Genomic DNA, 12,690 nt, shown 5'->3' on the forward strand with positions numbered 1-12,690 from the left:
ATCTATCTATCTATCTATCTATCTATCTATCTATCTATCTATCTATCTATCATCTATGGAAGGACACAGAAAAACTACACATATTCACACAGTAGTCAGGGGAGGACAATTAGAATAAAATATAAATGATTGTTAATATAACAATTGTAAATTATGAAAAAATTTACTTTTCCACTCAAATGACTTTCATTGAAGTTTTAGCCCACCAAGTGTGGTGGTGTGTGACTTTAGTGCCACCACTTAAGAGACAGAGGCTGTTGATCCTTGTGCATTCCCAGCCAGCTAAGGCTACATAGTGAGACTGTATCTTAAAAAAAAAGTTTTATCTGATTTCAAAAATGTAACTATCAATGATTTTGATTCATTGTGCATGGTTTCTTTAAATTAGCAAAAAGCAAAACAAAACAAAACAAAACAAACTAATATAGCAAATTATGGACTAAAACCATAATAAATACAATTAAATAAGTAAAAATGCAAAAGAAATCTGAATAGCATATTAAGATATACACTAAATTTTTCTAATTTAGCCATAGTCATGGAAATACAACCTAAAATATTTCATAGAAATCAGATTATTATGTCTATCAATGTTTTAATCTGTGTTATCTAATTTGATTGTCTTGCTTAGAAAGGAGTGTTGCAGGAATATTAAACCACAGTATATGTGACTAGGCTTCTAAGGAATTCAAGAACAGTTTAGACTTAGATATGGTGGTACACACCTTTAATCCCAACACCCAGGAGACAAAGGTATGCAGGTGTCTGTTGTAGTAAATACTTTAAATTAATACGGTTTTCTACCTTGCCTTTGATGATTTAGTTCCCAGACAGAAAGCACAAAGCTTTAATGTTTATAATAAACCTTAATAATATTAGAGCTGGGCAGATAACAATCCTCTAAACTATTTGGTCTATTTCCCTGTCAACAACACTGAGATATGACTTGCCATGTTCTGCCTGGGCTACTCTTTCTCCAACTGGCCAGCCCTCATGGCCAGTTCTCACAATTCCTTATCTCATGGCAGCAGCTTCCTCACTCTCTATCTCCTCACTATCTTCTCATGGTTTCTGTCCCACACCCCAAGCCCAGGAACCAAACAAACTCCTTCTACCTCACTTCTTCCCAGTTACAGGCTGTTGGCATCACAGACTGTGGATCAGTCTGAAAGGCCAGATAAATCAAGGTCATCTCAGATTATCTGTCTTATCTGAATGTGTTCTAAAAGCATGTCTCTGGAAACGGCATCAGTCTGAGGAGGAATCAGAAGCTGAAACAGCAAGTCTCAGCATCTCAGCATCCCTGAGGGTGAATCTTGTTAGGGTTGTATTCTTGGCCTTCTATTCTGCAGTATATCAACAGTACAAACAATATATAGTTCTACAAAGACATTTGTATGAACATATAGCATGCACAGATCAATTTAGGATGAATTGCTGCTCTATTCATCCTAAACTATTTTTTTTAGAACGATAACTATTTTTTTCAGAAGTTAGTTTGATAACATAATCAAATTGCAGTATAAATCTCCATTCATGGCATCTAAAAGGATGGTATGTAATAATAAGTCATGAGAATTCTGTAGCCACCAAGATTTATTGGTTATGTATATATGAAGTTCTGGATGAAGATAGGTGCATGAATCAGTCAGTTTTAGAGTTGTTTCAATAGAGGGTTTAGCATTATACATTTTCAGTTCATTTGGTCCTTTTGATTTTTTTCTTTCTTTCTGCAGCCAAGATCTTCATGAGGTCTCTCTATCAAATCTGATCCTTATTACTTTTTTCTTCTTTCTTTTTCCTGCTAACAGACCATAGAGCCTCTTTCCCAACATAACATATATTTTGTTTGGTAGTCAGAAGTCATTAAAAGTATGGACTGATTTAATCCAGTATCTCCTTTTTGATTTAGGTCTTTGTCTGACTTCTTAAAAAAAAAAAGATGTACAATACCATTCTAACCACTAAACATATAACCACTGTCATTTTGATAATTAAAAATAGTCATCATCATCAACAACAACAACAACAACAAGAACAACATTTATTGAGACAGGGTTTCTTTGTATATCTTGGGCTAACTTGGATTTGCTCTGTAGTTTAGACTGGCTGTAATCTCACAAGGAGCCTTTCTGTCTCTATCCTTGTCTCCCAAGTATTGAGATCAAAGGTGTGAAATTATTTATTTAGTATCAATGTACCTTTGAAAACAGTTATGTCAATTCTTATTTCTTTTTCCCTTCTTTGGAGATTATTATCTATGTGGAAAAATATGATTATACTCCACTTTTTATATAAGTTAATTTAATATTCTTTTCTGTATTTCAAATTATTTAATCCCCCTTCATTTCCTGTATAAGAATATTTTCAAGCAACATTTTACCTGTTCAGCAGTTTTGTTCTGGGTATGTGTCATGCACTAGGATGAGCCATAATCAGTTCTCTTGTGGAATCTCATGTTTAAAGAGACTGGTTTGTTGTTGGGAGCCGACTCTGAGCAGAAAGCGGCTATCATCTTTGCAGCCATCTCGAGCCATATACGATGACAAGAGATTGATGTCAACAGCCTACAACAGCTGAGCACACTTTGATAATTATTTTGCTTTTCTCACATATCTTGTTTTGTTGTTTATTGCCCCCAGCTCTGCAGGGTGCATGTGGTAAAGTGTCTTCAGCTGCGTTCCCCTGCTTGTGCTTATATAGACCCATGATTTCCTTTCAATAAAGGTGAGACTTGAGGCGAGACTTGAGGGGAGTCTTGAGGCGAGACTTGAGGAGAGACTTGAGAAGAGAATAGAACAGAGTCTGTCTCGTCTCCATTCTTCGCGTCTCTGTCCACACTCTCTCTTGCTAGGCCCTGACCCATGGACCAGAGCAGCAGAACGGGCTGATACAAAGTGGCCCCCCGAACATGAGGCAGCTCGGGTGGTTACAGTTTGTCAAAGTAGCCTGACCTCATTACACAGCAGGGACATTTAGCACTTGAATGACTAGGCTGGCATCCATCCCCAGCATCCAGACCTGCCCTTCAAGAAGCAGCACTATGTAATGACCTGAAAGAGCACAGGCAGGCCAGCATTTAATCCTGCCATTGTAGTTCATGGGCTCTGTTGCTTGGCATGCATTCAGTGCTGGGAGATGCAGATATGTCTAAGCTAACACTGTAAAGCCCTGGAATCAAGCTTGCAAACCAACATGCATTCTAGACCTTGTCCTGAATCTCCCACTACTTGGGGATAAAAGCAACAGTTGCTAAGGAACCATTTTTTCTACCTTCCTGGCATTAAATCAGTTGTGTTAAATCTTATTCCTGTAAGTTCTTGCCCACTCATTGGTTTGCCAGTATATTATAGAAAATACTTAATATCAATAGAGGGTTTACACCCACCTTTTATAATTTAGTTCTCAGATAGAAGGCACAAAAACTTTATATTTTTAATAAGCTTCAAGAGGACTAGATCTGGACAGATACCAACCCTCTAAGGTATATGGTCTATTTCCCTTTTATTTATTTATTTATTTACTGGATGTTTTATTTACATTTCATATGTTATCCCCTTATCCCATCCCCCACCCACACAGGAACCCCCTATCCCCTCACCCCTCCTTCTGCTTCTCTGCAGATGTACCCCTACCTACCCCCCACTCCCACCTCCCCACCCTCAAATTCCCACCCCCTGGGGTGTCCAGCCTTCATGAGACCAAGGATCTCTTCTCTCACCTATGACAAGCAGGGCCCTCCACCCTTACATATACAGCTGAAGCCATGGATCCCTCCCTAAGTGCTCCCAGGCTGGTGATTTAGACCCTGGGATCTCTGGTTGGTTGGTATTGTTGCTCTCCTCATAAAGCCGCAAACCCTTTCAGCTCCAACAGTCTTCACTCTAACTCCTTCATTGGGAACCCCATGATCATTCCAATGGCTAGCTGTGAGCATCTGCCTCTGAATATGTCAGACTCTTGCAGACCTCTAAGGAGACAGCTATATCGGGCTCTTATCAGCATGCACTTCCTGACTTCCATATCAGCATCTACATGGGATGGATACTCAGGTGGAATGGTCTTCAGACGGCCACTCCTTCAGTTTCTGTCCCTCACTTTGTCTCCATATTTGCTCCCTTGAGTATTTTGTTGCTCCCTCTAAGAAAGACTGAAGCACCCGCACTTGGACTTCCTTCTTCATGAGCTTCATGTGGCCTGTGAGTTGAATCTTGGGTATTTCAAGGTTCTGGGCTAATATCCAATAATCAGTGAGTGAATACCATGTGTGTTCTTTTGTGATTGGCTTACCTCACTCAGGATGATATTTTCTAGTTCCATCCATTTACCTAGGAATTTCTCGAATTCATTGTTTTTAATAGCTGAGTAATACTCCATGGTGTAAATGTACCACATTTTTTGTATCCATTCCTCAGTGGAAGGACATCTAGGTTCTTTCCAGCTTTTTGGCTATTATAAATAAGGCTGCTATGAACATAGTTGAGCATATGTCCTTGTTATATGTTTGAGCATCTTCTGGGTATATGCCCAGGAGTGGTATAGCTGGATCCTCAGGTAATTCTATGTCCAATTTTCTGAGGAGCCGACAGACTGATTTCCAAAGTGGTTGCACCATCTTGCAGTCCCACCAACAATGGAGGAGTGTTCCTCTTTCTCCACACCCTCACCAGCATCTACTATCACCTGATTTTTTAATCTTAGCCATTCTGACTGGTGTGAGATGGAATCTCAGGGTTGTTTTGATTTGCATTTTACTGATGACTAAGGGTACTGAACATTTCTTTAGGCGCTTCTCGGCCATTCGAGTTTCCTCTGTTGAAAATTCTTTGTTTAGCTCTATATCCTATTTTTTAATAGGGTTATTTGATTGTCTGGAGTCTAATTTCTTGAGTTCTTTGTATATATTGGATATTAGCCCTCTATCAGATGTGGGATTGGTAAAGATCTTTTCCCAATTTGTTGGTTGTCGTTTTGTTCTGTTGAGAGTGTCCTCTGCCTTACAGAAATTTTGCAATTCTATGAAGTCCCATTTGTCAATTCTTGATCTTAAAGCATATGCCATTGGTATTCTGTTTAAGAACTTTTCAACTGTGCCCAAGTGTTCGAGGTTCTTCCCCACCTTCTCTTCTATTAGTTACAGTGTATCTGGTTTTGTGTGGAGGTCCTTTATCCATTTAGACTTGAGCTTTGTACAAGGAGATAAGAATGGATCAATTTGCATTCTTCTACATGTTGTCCTCCAGTTGAACCAGCACCATTTGTTGAAAATGCTGTCCTTTTTTTACTGGACAGTTTTAGCTTCTTTGTCAAAGATCAAGTGACCATAGGTGTGTGGGTTCATTTCTGGGTCTTCAATTCTATTCCATTGATCTTCCTGCCTGTCTCTGTACCAATACCAGGTAGTTTTTATCACTATTGCTCTGTAGTACAGATTGAGGTCAGGAATGGTGATTCCTCCAGAAGTTCTTTTATTGTTGAGAATAGTTTTTGCTCTCCTGGTTTTTTTGTTATTTCAAATGAATTTGAGAATTTCCTTTTCTAACTCTGTGAAGAATTGAGTTGGGATTTTAATGGGGATTGGATTGAATCTGTAGATTGCTTTTGACAAGATGGCCATTTTTACTATATTAATCCTGCCAATCCATGAGCATGGGAGATCTTTCCATCTTCTGAGATCTTCTTCGATTTCTTTCTTCAGGGACTTGAAATTCTTGTCGTACAGGTCTTTCACTTGCTTGGTTAGATTCACACCAAGGTATTTTATATTATTTGCGACTATTGTGAAGGGTGTCATTTCCCTAATTTCTTTTTCAGTCTGTTTATCTTTCATGTAGAGGAAGGCCGCTGATTTGTTTGAGTTGATTTTATAACCAGCCACTTTGCTGAAGTTATCAGGTTTAAGAGTTCTCTGGTGGAAGTTTTGGGGTCACTTAAGTATACTATACTATCCTATCATCTGCAAATAGTGATATTTTGACTTCTTCCTTTCCAATTTGTATCCCTTTGGCTTCTTTTTGTTGTCTAATTGCTCTGGCTAGGACTTCCAGTACTATATTGAATAGGTAGGAGGAGAGTGGGCAGCCTTGTCTAGTCCCTGATCTTAGTGGGATTGATTCAAGTTTCTCTCCATTTATTTTGATGTTGGCTACTGGTTTGTTGTAAATTGCTTTTACTATGTTTAGGTAGGGGCCTTGAATGTCTGATCTTTCGAAGACTTTTATCATGAATTTTGTGAAATGCTTTCTCAGCATCTAGGGAGATGATCATGTATTTTTTTTCTTTGAGTTTGTTTATATAGTGGATTACACTGATGGATTTCCGAATATTGAACCATCCCTGCATTCCTGGGATAAAACCTACTTGATCATGATGGATGATTGTTTTGATGTGTTCTTGGATTCAGTTTACTAGAATTTTATTGAGTATTTTTGCATCAATGTTCATAAGGGAGATTGGTCTGAAGTTCTCTTTCTTTGTTGGGTGTTTGTGAAGTTTGGGTATGAGTGTAATTGTAGCTTCATAGAACGAATTGTGTAGTGTTCCTTCTGTTTCTATTTTGTGGAATAGTTTAAGAGAATTAGTATTAGGTCTTCTTTGAAGATCTGATAGAATTCTGCACGAAAACCATCTGGTCCTGGGCTTTTTTTGGTAGGGAGACTTTTAATGACTGCTGCTATTTCCTAAGGGTTTATGGGACTGTTTAGATGGTTTATCTGCTCCTGATTTAACTTTGGTACCTGGTATCTGTCTAGGAAGTTGTCCATTTCATCCAGATTTTCCAATTTTGTTGAGTATAGGCCTTTGTAGTAGGATCTGATGATTTTTTGAATTTCCTCAGTTTCTGTTGTTATGTCTCCCTTTTCAGTTCTGATTTTACTAATTTGGATACTGTCTCTGTACCCTCTGGTTAATCTGGCTAAGGATTTATCTATCTTGTTGATTTTCTCAAAGAACCAGCTCTTGGTTTTGTTGATATTTTGTATTGTTCTTTCTGTTTCTATTTGGTTGATTTCAGCCCCGAGTTTGATTATTTCCTTCCTTCTACTCCTCTTGGGTGTATTTGCTTTTTTTAGTTCTAGAGCTTTTAGTTGTGCTCTCAAGTTGTTAGTGTGTGCTGTTTCCAGTTTCTTTTTGTAGGCAGTTAGAGCTATGAGTTTTCCTCTTAGCACTGCCTTCATGGAGTCCCACAAGTTTTGGTATGATGTGTCCTCATTTTCATTAAATTCTAAAAAGTCTTTATTTTCTTTCTTTATTCATTCCTTGACCAAGTCATCATTGAGTAGAGCGTTGTTCAATTTCCATGTACAGGTGGGTTTTCCATTGGTTTTGTCAGTATTGAAGACCAGTCTTAGTCCATGGTGATCTGATAAGATGCAAGGGATTATTTCAATCTTTTTGTATCTGTAGAGGGTTGTTTTGTGACAAATTATATGGTTTATTTTGGAAAAGGTACCATGAGGTGCTGAGAAAAAGGTATATTCTTTTGTTTTAGGATGAAATGTTCTATAGATGTCTGTTAAGTCCATTCGGTTCATAACTTCTGTTAATGTCAAAGTGTCTCGGTTTAGTTTCTGTTTCCATGATCTGTCCATTGCTGAGAGTGGGGTGTTGAAATCCCCCACTATTATTGTGTGAGGTGTATTGTGTGTTTTGAGCTTTAGTAAAGTTTCTTTTAAGTATGTAGGTGCCGTTGCATTTGGAGTATAGATGTTGAGAATTGAGAGTTCACCTTGGTAGATTTTTCCTTTGATGAGTATGAAGTGTCCTTCCTTATCTTTTTAAATTAATTTTGGATGAAAGTCGATTTTATTTGATATTAGAATGGCTACTCCAGCTTGTTTCTTGGGACCATTTGCTTGGAAAATTGTTTTCCACCCTTTTATTCTGAGGTAGTGTCTGTCTTTGTCACTGAGGTGCGTTTCTTGTATGCAACAAAATTCTGGGTCTTGTTTGTGTATCCAGTCTGATAGTCTGTGTCTTTGTATTGGGGAATTGAGACCATTGTTGTTAAGAGATATTAAGGAAAAATGATTGTGTCTTCCTATTATTTTTGTTATTAGAGGTAGAATTATGTTTGTATAGTTATCTTCTTTTGGGGTTGTTTGAAGATTACTTCCTTGCTTTTTCTAGGTTGTAGTTTCCCTCCTTGTGTTGGAGTTTTCCATCAATTATCCTTTGAAGTGCTAGGTTTGTGGGAAGATATTGTGCAAATTTGGTTTTGTTGTGGAATATCTTGGTTTCACCATCTATAGTGATTGAGAGTTTTGCTGGGTATATTAATCTGGGCTGGCAATTGTGTTCTCTTAGGGTCTGTATGATATCAATCCAGGCTCTTCTGGCTTTTATAGTCTCTGGTGAGAAGTCTGGTGTAATTCTTATAGGTCTGCCTTTATATGGTACTTTACCTTTTTCACTTACTGCTTTTAGTATTTTTTCTTTGTTTTGTGCATCTGATATTTTGATTATTATGTGACAGGAGGTATTTCTTTTCTGGTCTAGTCTATTTGGTGTTCTGTAGGCTTCTTGTATGTTTATGGGCATCTTGTTCTTTAGGTTACGGAAGTTTTCCTCAATAATTGTGTTGAGGGTATTTACTGGCCCTTTAAGTTGGGAGTCTTCATTCTCATCTATACCTATTATCTTTAGGTTTGGTCTTCTCATTGTGTCCTGGATTTCCTGGATGTTTTGAGTTAGGAGTTTTTTGCATTTTGCATTTTCTTTGACAACTGTGTCAGTATTTTCCACCATATCTTCTGCATTTGAGATTCTTCTATCTCTTTTATTCGGTTGGCGACGCTTGCATCTATGACTCCTGATCTCTTTCTTAGGATTTCTATCTCCATGGCTGTCTCCCTTTGAGCTTCCTTTATTGTTTCTATTTCCATTTTCAGAAACTGAAAGTTTTTGTTTAATTCCTTCTTTGTGTTTTCTTGCATTTCTTTAAGGGATTTCTGTGATTCCTCTTTAAGGGCTTCTACCTGTTTACTTGTACTCTCCTGTATTTCTTTAAGGGACTAACTTATGTCCTTCTTATAATCCTGTATCATCATCATGAGAAGTGATTTTCATTCTGAATCCTGCTTTTCCGGTGTGATTTGGTGTTCAAGGCTTGCTATATTGGGAGAACTGGATACTGATGATGCCAAGAAACTTCGGTTTCTGTTGCTTATGTTCTTGCGCTTGTCTTTCGCCATTGGTTAACTCTAGTGTTACCTGCCCTCACTGTGTAAGACTGAAGTCTGTATTTCCAGTTATCTTGCTTGTGTCAGTCCTCCTCAGAATCCAGATGTCTCTGTGATCTTATGATCCTAATCTCCTGAGTGGAAGAACTCCTGGGAGTCAGGCCACCTCTTGGATCTGGAAATCCTTCTGCTCTGGGTGCAGTGGTTCCTCTAGGATGGCTCAGGATTCAGTATTTCCACAGGAGCAGACCAACTCTGTGTCTGCCCCAGCCCAAAGGCTGGGTCTGTCCTTAAATGAAATAGGTATTGTAACTTTGTATTTCCAAAATCTTTCCACTTTGTGACTTTAATATCACAATCAAAAACCCAAATATCAATAAGAATACTGAAATTTTTAGTGTCCTCTTTCAACATCTATGTTCTGATCTGTTGCTTGGAATATGCCAGAGAAGTGTTTGAGCATGCAAAGCAGGTAAAGGGGTGGAAACTGGAAAAATTTGATTTTAATACTTATTCTATAGGCAAATAAATAACAAAGTAATTTCAGAATAAAACTACTCATGAACAACAGTAAGTGGCATTCAGTAACCTGATATGTTTTTTTATGAAAATCAAGAAAAATATGATAGAAGGCTACAAATATTAAAAAAAAAATCAAGAATAAATGATGCTGTAGGATGAAAGCACCACTCACCCTGGTGTGATCTCATCTATATATCTATACAATCCATATATCTATACCAATGCTGTATATTGCAAATGAATATCTGCCAATGTTAAATAAATAACAGTTAAACATTAACACAAGGACTCCACATGAAGCATGGAATACACAGACACTACATGAATAATCTGAATCACCATTCCTAAACCACTACCTCCATTCACAAGAAAACAGAATGAAGAGTCATTGACTGCAGCCTTACATACTTGGGTATAAATACAAACAACATGGAGTGATAACTTAGCACATTGAGGCATACTTAAAGTGCAAAGGTGGATAAAGGCCCAAATTACTTTTTAAGATAGATGGCATTACTGTTAGTATTCATTATTAAAACGTAGCTCAGAATTGAAAACAAGATTGTTGTCTACTTTTACAGATATCATCTGGGCTCAGCAGATCCTCTGCTTGATTTATTTTCAGGTTCACTGGAACAGAACTGAGAACATTCTAACAGTGGATAGAGCACAGTATTTGAGTACAATTTTCACGTATTTGACTATGCCAAAATGAATCTTCTCTTCCCACCTTCCATATTACTTAGTACCAAAAGGTCTCAAGGACAAAAAAGTCACTTGTTGTACTCACAAAATTGCCTTCTCTAAGTACTGCATAATTAGGTTAATTCAGTATTCTGCTATTATAATGCAACTGCTATGAAGAACCACAAGTACCAGAGTACTCAGCTTCTTTTCTGAAAAAAGCAGGTTTACCATTATTTTAACTTAATGGGTTTGAATGAGTTTTTATCAGACTTTAAAGTGTTTATCAACATTGCAGCTAATAAACTGTGTTTTAAATAGATCTTAAGTTGCATGTTCAGAATAAGAATAATCACGTTTCATATTTATTGCTCATAATTGTTTTTCATTCTGTAAAAAGGTACTGTTATTAGGCTGACATTTTTATTACATTCTTCTGTCAGTCTGTTTTGTATCACTTCTAGAAATTGATCTATTTCAGCTCATCCACAGTGCTTTTCAATGTATGTTTTGATTTGCAACATTCTTTTTTTTTTATTCATTTATTTATTCACTTTACATCACAACTGCAGACTTCTTTCTCTTCTCCTACTAGTCCCACACAACCCTCCTCTTGTTCCTTTCCTCCCTTCTTCTCTGAGAACAGAAGGCCCACACATAGTTACCAACCCACCCTAGCACTAAATATACTAATAAAATCATTCTTAATTTTAGTGTTATCAAACATTGTTTTTCTTTTAAATAAATTCATATTTAATAAATATTTTTTTTTTGCTTTAAGGGTACACATATGCTTTTTGGTATTTGTATTTTTTTCTTATTCTTTCCCTTCCTCCTCTTCTTTTTTTTTCTGGTGATAGTCTTACTGTGTACTCAAGGCTAGCATGATCTCCTCTTCCTGTCCTAAACTCCCAGATTCTAGGATTGTGGACAGACAAGATGATTATTTTTATGCATGAGGTTTTGTACTATTTATATGTTTAACCTATATTTAAGTTATTTTCTGAAAAGTACAAAGGAAAAATCTATATTGATCTGATTATCGTTGTTTTTAAAATTATCTCCTACATTGTCCTATTTTACATTTACTATCACATAATACCCATCAATTGACTTTCATGGGAAATTAATTTTCCTTTCAAAATTGTTATACAATATATTTTGATCATATAATGTAAATCAACTTTTAGTATACAAATAATATCACTTCTTGAGAACTTAAATACATTCTTGGACATGTATGAAATGCCATGGAGAAAAGCTGTTTTTTACAATGATGTTTGTAACACCAAAAAGACATAATAACCACTTTCATTTCCACAACTCAAAGATTAGAAGAAATAATTATGCTTATTTTCATAATCAAATAGTATAATTTGTTTTTTAAATTAATAAGCCTAACCAAGGAGTGCTAAAAGAAATAATTTTGTAATTCTGTATATGATTCTTTATGTCTACAGAAATCCTAAGGATATTTTGATCTTTGCTTTTCATTTGTCAAATTTGATGGCTATACTCCAAGCTCAAGAAACCAAAGAAAAATTTATGGTAAGATTTTTAGATGGAAACAGTAAGTATCCATTCTTTTAACTGGACATAAGTTAATTACACCAAAGCTTCTATTTAGCTAAATTTTCAAATTTACAGAACACAATTTACAGAAATGGAACATGTCAATGAAATGCAAATCCATATGTTTAATTTCTGAGACAGGAAAATGAAAAGAAGAAACAAAAACTATAACAACAAAGGAAAAAAAAAACAAAATCCAATACATTAACCTTGAGTGACAATTGTATGTCAAATCCATCGGACTACAACTGGTTATTCTGTCTTTGTACATCATTAAAGGATTGTCAAGGTTGCAAAGAAAGTATTTTGTTTACAGCTATTCTACAAATTCCTTCAAGCTAGAGACAAAGAAGAATGATCCATTCTGGAAGAGTGAATGTTGAAGGCAAGTGTGTATTTCTCATGGGCCTGTGTAAGGCTTTAAATACAGCTGTAGAATTGTTCATTGACAGTTTAGGAGGTGAATTAATGTAAGAGGCTCATAGGTGTGGATCCAGGGTTCCAATCATTTGTAAAATAACATTCACATTTTTTGCCACTGTATACAGTGAACATTGTTGCTCAGATATCTTATCAAACAAGAGGAAAAATAGAGACATGTGCCCTCTGTGGAGAGGAAGGAAAATGAAAAATTGTGCCATAAGGCCATCTTCAGCCTCAGACCCTTGGGTATTACTTCCTTCATACTTACATGGTAACTTTATATGGGAGATTTTTGACAAATGTAAGT

The sequence above is a fragment of the Grammomys surdaster genome, unplaced genomic scaffold (assembly GCF_004785775.1).
Source record: "Grammomys surdaster isolate TR1022 unplaced genomic scaffold, NIH_TR_1.0 215, whole genome shotgun sequence".
Classification (NCBI taxonomy): Eukaryota; Metazoa; Chordata; class Mammalia; order Rodentia; family Muridae; genus Grammomys; species Grammomys surdaster.